This window comes from Arvicanthis niloticus, chromosome 19 (assembly GCF_011762505.2).
Source record: "Arvicanthis niloticus isolate mArvNil1 chromosome 19, mArvNil1.pat.X, whole genome shotgun sequence".
Lineage (NCBI taxonomy): Eukaryota > Metazoa > Chordata > Mammalia > Rodentia > Muridae > Arvicanthis > Arvicanthis niloticus.
The window spans coordinates 22,942,568-22,948,952 of NC_047676.1; the positions used below are offsets into that span (position 1 = coordinate 22,942,568).

Sequence of the window (6,385 nt, forward strand, 5' to 3'; positions counted from 1 at the left end):
TACATTTTGTGAACCTAAGACAAAAAAAGGTAAAAATTGATTCATCTCTTACTATTAAAAAGCACTCTATGCTGGGAATTTGGCTATGCATATTGAACCACTTAAGTGAACTTATAAAGTGCTGTCATTGTTTATTTATAAATTGTAAATTATATGACAATGCTAATATTTAAGTATCATACACATCTTTTTTCTATTGTGAAAAGTGAGCAGACAAGCTGTGTATAACCATTCTAATAAAATCACTTTTGTTTATATCAGAAACAAAACCAAATCACATACCTTGTTCAAAGAACCCACAAATATTTGCCCAGTCCTTAACTCGTATATCTGATTCAACTTTACTACAGGTATAAAACATATTCTAAAGCAAAATGGCATTGCATATTGTTTTTCACTTTTGACGACACAAACATGGTTTAAACTTAGTACAAATTAAGAGAACAATAAATCATAGCAGCTAATAGTAGCAACTTTACACTACTTGTTTAGAAAGTTTCATGCATTATTTTAAGTACTTGATGTGCATATTTGAATATCTAGTTACTTCCCACAATGTTCGTAAGGTATCATCTTATTTGTATGGTTATAGCTGAGAGACATTACAGGCGATAGAAACCATATAAAATTTTACAAAGTAGTTTGCTCACTAGCAGGATTTTCCTTAATGAGGGTTCCACAGAGACACTGTAAAACTATAAATATTTGTCACAGAATTTCCTGAATCATCATATACTTACTATTTTCATACTAGGCTCATGTTTTCTCTTCTATGTCAGCTGACTAGAGGGACTAGGTAACCAGAACACAAACTTTGGCCATATGAGGAAAGATAATTTAGCAGGAACATATGTCCTGTTGCATTTGGCAAACTTCTTATACCTACAAGACCAAACAAAACTAATTTACATCTCATCAAATTCATTTAGTAATATTTTAGGGATTTTATGATAATATACAATTGAAATCTTAGAATCCATTCATGACTTGTTGCTCTGTAAACTCCAGCCAAGGAATCACATCAAGACCTCTTTCATTTTACAATGTAGTTCTTGAATGAATAGTACAATTTTTGTCAAATATTCTATGTACCTATACTATGATTGAGCTGTTGGATTTACACATAGAAAATGCACACTCTCTGGCTTATATTTTTGCAACCATTAGATCTTCAAACGAATGTGAAGTATTTGGTCGAATAATAATTCTATAACAATACCCTTGTCTTTTTAAATTTAGAAATCCTTCACACATGGTTTGTCTTTTGCCTTAAGATGAGCAACCCAATATATCCACAGCTATAGATTACAGAAAGTTCAGGGTCATGGCAAGTGTTACCCTTTTGTGTGATTCCATTCTCATTCTACAGCAACAAAAAATACCTGTAAATATTTCTATAAATTGTTTCCATCCTGCTCACTGAGCCACATCAGTATCCTCTTATCAAACTTTTGAGCCAGATTTCTTTATAAAAAAAAAAAAAAAACATGTGATCACAGTCCATGCAGACTAAACTGTACTTGGAATTATAGAGTTGACACACCACTCAGAAAGGAGGATGAATAGAATCACACTTCTGTCCTTGGCACTTGAAGAAATTAGCTTCGGGTATTATTAAGGAAAGAGAAATAGAAACATAAAAACAAGAAAGATCAATGTCTTAGGGTCAGTCTTAGGGTCTTACTGCTGTGAACAGATTCTATGACCAAGGCAAGTCTTATAAAGGACAACATAATTAGTGCTGGTTACTGGTTCAGAGGTTCAGTCCATTATCACCAAGGTGGAAACATGGCAGCATCCAAAAAGGCAGAGTGCAGGCAGAGCTGAGAGTTCTACATCTTCATCTGAAGGCTACTACAAAACTGACTTCCAGACAAGAAGGGCAAGGGTATTAAATCCATGTCCACAGTGACACACCTACTCCAACAAGGCCACACCTACTCCAACAACACTACACCTCCTAATAGTACCACTCTCTTGGCCTAGCATACGCAAACCATCACAACCATCAATAACTACAGAAACTCAAGCCACATAAATAGATTCATCTGAGTACCTAGGGATGTGTTAATTTGCATAATCAACAGAGGCACAGATGAAACAGAAGCTACATTTACAGTCATCTTCGCAAACAATTCACCAACATTATCTTCTGCAAAAGCCAGAAAAGCAGGTCAATTAAGGATATTAAGATATAATTATTGTTACATCCTTCAGGTTCTTATTGTACTAATTCTGTAATCTGTCCTTGTTTTAGGAAGAGACTGATAGAACATATTTCAAGTGCATCCCTATTATAAAATATCCACGTAGGATTCTGGGAATTAATGGAGATCCCGTAAGTTGCCAAACTAGTTGAGTGAGTATAACTGTGCCACTTGTAGATTCTGGAATTATAGAAATAACTTAAGTTGAGACCCTATATGATGTCATACATGTTCTCTAGGGTCTGGATTGTATTTCAGATCATGTTGAAGAAAAAGTGTTAAAATATTGTTACAGAAAAACCAAGATATGGCCTCACTTTATAGTTGTAATTCTGGGTTCATTCTGAGTCATTGTTGAAGAAACAATTGAAACTAAGGTATGGGAGACCAGAATGATAAAAACAAAAGAGTAAATGTATACTACAAATGGGGGAATGTTACTCATTCATTAATTTTTATATTTTAGATTATATTAATCCAAGCTGCAGGGAGTTTAAAATGTACACAAATATTTGTAATTAATACTATGATCTTAATGAAAATCATGATATTACCCAATCTTTCACAATGCAGAGTTGGTGAAAAAGTAACAAGAAAGAAAGAAAAAAAAATTTTGAAATACGGAATGTGGGTGTAGTGGAGACAAGTGTAATGCTATTGGTAGCAAAAGATGGGTTACAGAGACAGGAAAATGATCCTAATTTAAGATGAGAAAATTGAGTAAAAGAAGAGGTCCTTGGACTGAAACATTTATCTGATAAAATAGACAAAGTCAAATAAATTGCAATGTAATATTAAGTTGAACCACCAAAGGATAAAAATAATAGAGTAGAGAATAATGTCACAGAAGGTAAGCAAGGCTACTCTGAAGAAAAAATTAATGGGTCACAGATTAAATAATGCAGGAAGTTCAAGCAAAAGTTGAACTGGAAAGTATTTATTACATTTTGAAAATAGGAGACACTTTATGAACTGTGGAAAACATCATTTTTGTTAGAGATGTAGCGGGTGGAATTGTCATGACAAAAGGTTGAGGAGCTAATAGGAGGTCAGAAAACTCACAATATTTTCAGACTAAGGAGGATTTGATTTAAAACAAACCACATTATACTGTTAGAAACAGAGACAAAGGTTGTTTATATTTAGGTGCAAATGGTCATAGCACAACTTTAAAAAGAAGAACATAATGGAAGATAACTATCATTTAAAGCCAAACCGTGTGAGGACAAAATCCCCATGTGTTAGCTTTACCGTTGTATAACATTCATAACCATTTAATTGAAAATATATGCAGGACAAAAAAGTTAAATAAACAAAACTACACCTGTAAGAAGTAAAAAGTAAGATTGTATTTCTAAATTAACACTATAAATAGTAGAGGACCAGCTTCATGATCATTGTGAAGAAGACACCTGCCACCTGGTTTAAAAAAAAAAATCTACACTTTAATGTACACAATTGGAGCTGGAATAATGATGGCTGCTAGCATCAGACTTGCCCTCCAATAGATCCTCATTAAAAGATTAAAGTAGACTTATTCCAATTACAGGGCCTTGAAAGAGTCCTGGATTTCACCACTAACCCTTGCCCTGATAATTTGTGTGGCTGCTACTTTCCTTGGATATGATAGCTGAATTTTGAATCAGGCAAGAATCATCATTGGAACCAAATTAATAAAATATATAATGTAGTCAACTAATTGCAATAGATGCAGTAATGTGCGACCTCTTCTTGGTTTATTATTCTCATGTTCCACAAACCACAAGAGCTCCCAGCCTTGCAGTTCGTGAGTTGAGAAGACCTTCTGCAGCAGGCAAGCTTCATAGAAATTTGGCCACTGTTCCATATGCTCCAAGGATGTTTGAGTTTCTCCTTAAGTCAGGTTTGGGAATAGTAAAGCAATCTTTCTATATTTCTTCACTCACTGTACAACTATGTGTCCTCTATCATATATAATGGCAACAGTTAGGCGTGTTTTCTGCTTTAATTATGCAAGCCTTTAAAACTATCAAAATATTATTGTCCTCTAATCAGAGAGCAAAACTGATGCTCAGATTAATTGATATATTGAAAAATCAAGATAAATTAGGGTCATCTTTATTCTGTGATCATTGTGATCAATATTACTTATGAAATATGTAATATGTGTTATAGTTTCTTTCATTCCTTTAGAATGAAAATGAGTCCATGAATCTTTCTAATAAAGTAATACAAAAATCATAATCATATCCTTTTCTGGTTTTTTCCTTGAATATTCTTTTAATAAATTAATTAATAAAACATACACATCCAAAATATTGTAGTCATGTAAATACATGTATTCATGAATGTTCTTTCACTTAGAAGAAAGCTTTTCTCCTCAGGAGTTTAGTCATGTGATAAGCCAAAGTAATGGCTCTGAAGTGAAGCCCTTCTTCAAGCCTCTTCTTTCCTCTTGCCCAACAAGACATCAACACATTCTCTTCAACACTCTGCTCTCCATAGCCCTGAAACTCTGCTTCTGTCTCAGCACAGGAGCATGGGGGTCACCCTCAGCTTGCTCACTTGATGATTTTGTTGTCTGCATACATTTAATCATTGTTAGGAACCTGGCACATTCTGGAAAGCCACATGACCAAGCAAAATCTTCAGGCGTTTGTCCGTTCTTATTACATACATCAATCTGGACATCACTGGCTACAAGGAGGCTAAGGCATTCCAGGCATCCAACTTAAGCTGTCTTGTGGAGTGGAGTTTCTCCCAAAACATCATGTTGGTTGAGGTCAGTGACTGTTTGCAGCTACCAGAGAAGAAAACAAGTATGGCCGTCACCTGCAGCTGGGTGAACAGGCGACTGCTCCTGGACATCCGGGGATGCGTTGACTGATGCTCCTGTCTCCAGCAAATTCTTAAGACCATCCTCCCACCCACTCCACCTCCAGCTTTGCCCTAAGGACCTTCCTTCTGCCTCACTTCCTCCACTGCTGCGTGTGCCTCAGGATGCTTTGGAACAGGATTCGACTGGGTTGTTAGAGGTTGCAGTGATGAGACTCTTTAGGAGATGCTCTCCCAAACTAAGTGAATTATCAGCCAGTACTGCCAGATCCTTCTGGTTTTAAAGGTAAAACATATACCTATTCATACATAGTTGTTTTTGTTTGTTTGTTTGTTTGTTTGGTAACATTGAATTTCATGCAGATATTTGTCCATGTGCCACATTCCTATGTAGGTTGAGTAAGCTGATATGATAATATTTTCCTAATGTCTTAAGAACCATTTTCCTTAAATGTAAAGCAACAGACCAACGTACATAAAATTGATGTCCACAGTTAGAATATTTCCAAGAGAAGATATTAAAGTTATGCCCATAGAGAATGAGAAAGGTAGAAAAATAATAACATCTTCTTGGACACTATAATGAGTTGTGGAGTTTTGTTCTACTTTAGCAAAATCTTCCAGGATATCATAGTTATTTACATCTAAATCATATTCCATGGAATGTAAAAAAGAAACATTTGGATGCTATTTTTATTGTTTCTCTGAAAGAACTTCTTACCAGCATTTTGTCCTCAAAGAATTTAAAGAATTACTTCCTCATCTATTTAAAATTTGCAAAATCAATGTCTACATATTCATGCATTTATTTACATAAAATTTCACACAATTCTAATTCAAATGTTCTAATCATGTGGATTTATACAGTGATTGACACTGTGTATACACAAGGAGCAGGGTGAAAAATGAAAGATGAAAGGTAAAAACACACAAACAGCGAGAAAGAGAGAGAAACATATACAGACACACACTGAAATACTAACTCAATGAGTGAGTATATATGTGGCATATTGATGCCAAGGAAAACATATACACACACATGCTCACACACACACACACAGGCAACTGTCTCACTTGTGTAATCAATAGTTCTATTTTGTTCATCTGTGAGTGCAGTTAATATGAGAAAAAATATAAATTAATTTATTTGTATTTTACTTGGACAAAAGAAGGTATGTGTTTAGATTCTAGAAAATAAAAACAGAAAGTTTATGTGTACTTCCATAAAATAGTATATAGAAATATTCTTACACATTGTTTTATGGTTGACTATTAAAAAGGAAAAATATACATTTCCATTGCTTTGATGAAACACTGTGGCCACGACCAAGGCAAGCTAAAATAATCAAATAAGAAGCATTTTT

The 6,385-nt window shown here is 34.5% G+C and overlaps 1 pseudogene; it reads right to left on the reverse strand.

Moving 5' to 3' along the window:
• Nucleotides 1-4,656: 4,656 nt before the first annotated feature.
• Nucleotides 4,657-4,785, reverse strand: LOC143435151 (ankyrin repeat domain-containing protein 37 pseudogene; annotated as a pseudogene).
• Nucleotides 4,786-6,385: the final 1,600 nt, after the last annotated feature.